Here is a 2,385-nt window from a genome sequence, read left to right as displayed (position 1 = left end):
ACTCTGCTGTATACCCATCCGGTCCTGGGCTTTTCTTAGTTGGTAGTCTTTTGATGGTTTCTTCTATTTCCTCTATTGTTATTGGTCTGTTTAGGTTGTCTATATCCTCCTGGCTCAATCTGGGCAGATCATAAGACTCAAGGAATTTATCTATGCCTTCACTATCTTCTATTTTATTGGAGTATAAGGATTCAAAGTAATTTCTGATTATCTTCTGGATTTCTGAAGTGTCTATTGTGATATTGCCTTTTTCATCCCGTATGCTAGTAATTTGGGTTCTCTCTCTTCTTCTCTTCGTTAGCATGGCTAAGGGTCTGTCAATTTTATTTATTTTTTCAAAGAACCAGCTTTTAGTTTTGTCAATTTTTTCAATTGTTTCTTTTGTTTCAATTTCATTAATTTCAGCTCTGATTTTAATTATTTCTTGCCTTCTACTTCTTTTGCTGTTGTTTTGCTCTTCTTTTTCTAGGATTTTGAGATGAAGTATGAGGTCATTTATTTGTTGGTTTTTTCTTTTTTTGAGGAATGAACTCCAAGCAATGAATTTTCCTCTTAGAACTGCTTTCAATGTGTCCCATAGATTCCGATATGTTGTGTCTGTGTTTTCATTTAACTCTAGGAATTTTTTAGTTTCCTCCTTGATGTCTTCTAAAACCCATTGATCACTCAGCAACCTATTGTTCATTCTCCAGGTGATGCTTGATTTTTCCTTCCTTCTTTTATCATTGATTTTCAGTTTCATTCCATTATGATCAGACAAGATGCATGGTATTATCTCTACCTCTTTGTATTGTCTAAGAGTTGCCCTGTTACATAGTATATGGTCTATTTTTGAGAAGGTTCCATGTGCTGCTGAGAAAAAAGTGTGGCAACTTGATGTTGGGTGGTATAGTCTATATATGTCAATTAAGTCTAGGTTGTTAATTGTGTTATTGAGTTCTATAGTTTCCTTATTTAACTTTTGTTTGGAAGATCTGTCCAGTGGTGAGAGAGGTGTGTTGAAGTCTCCCATGATTATTGTATGGTGGTCTATTAGACTCTTGAACTTGAGAAGAGTTTGCTTGATGAACACGGCTGCACCATTATTTGGGGCATATATATTTATGATTGTTATGTCTTGTTGGTGTATGGTTCCCTTGAGCAGTATGAAGTGTCCTTCTTTATCCCTTTTGATTAGCTTTGGCTTGAAATCTATTTTATTAGATATGAGTATGGACACTCCTGCTTGTTTCCGTGGTCCATATGAGTGATATGATTTTTCCCAACCTTTCACCTTCAGTCTATGTACATCTTTTCCTATCAAATGTGTCTCCTGTAGACAGCATATTGTTGGGTCTAGTTTTGTAATCCATTCTACTAGCCTGTGTCTCTTAATTGGTGAGTTTAAGCCATTAACATTTAGGGTTATTATTGAGATATGGTTTGTTCTTCTATCCATATTTGTTTATTGATGTTACTAAACCTGATTTGTTATCCTCTTTGACTACTTTCCCCCCTTTACTGTCCAACCTCCCATTGTTGGTTATCAATGTTATTTTCCATTTCCTCTTCCTGTAATGTTTTGCCAAGGATTTTTTGAAGAGATGGTTTTCTAGCTGCAAATTCTTTTAACTTTTGTTTATCATGGAAGGTTTTAATTTCATCTTCTAACCTGAAGCTTAATTTCACCGGATACACGATTCTTGGTTGGAATCCATTTTCTTTAAGCGTTTGAAATATGTTATTCCAGGATCTTCTAGCTTTTAGAGTCTGTGTTGAGAGATCAGCTGTTATCCTGATTGGTTTACCCCTAAATGTAATCTGCTTCCTTTCCCTTGTAGCTTTTAAAATTCTCTCCTTATTCCTTATGTTGGACATCTTCATTATAATGTGTCTAGGTGTGGATCTCTTATGATTTTGCACATTCGGCGTCCTGTAGGCTTCTAGGATTTGGGATTCTGTCTCATTCTTCAAGTCTGGGAAGTTTTCTTGTATTATTTCACTGAATAGATTGCTTAATCCTTTGGTTTGGAGCTCTGTGCCTTCCTGTATCCCAATGACTCTTTAAGTTTGGTCTTTTGATATTATCCCATAGCTCTTGAATGTTCTGCTCATGGTTTCTTAGTAGACTTGCTGAGCTATCTATGTTCTTTTCAAGTTGAAATACTCTGTCTTCATTGTCTGATGTTCTATCTTCTAAGTGATCCACTCTGCTGGTAGTATTCTCAATTGAGTTTTTAAGTTGGTTTATTGTTTCCTGCATTTCTAGGATTTCTATTTGTTTGTTTTTTATTACCTCTATCTCCCTGTGAAATTGATCTTTTACTTCCTGGATTTGTTTGTCAATGTGATCTTTCATTGTCTGATTTTGCTGTCTCATGTCTTCCTTGAGACTCCAGATCATCT

This window comes from Urocitellus parryii, chromosome 4, assembly GCF_045843805.1.
Source record: "Urocitellus parryii isolate mUroPar1 chromosome 4, mUroPar1.hap1, whole genome shotgun sequence".
In the NCBI taxonomy this organism is placed as follows: Eukaryota; Metazoa; Chordata; class Mammalia; order Rodentia; family Sciuridae; genus Urocitellus; species Urocitellus parryii.
Note: the sequence above shows the minus strand (reverse complement) of the source record.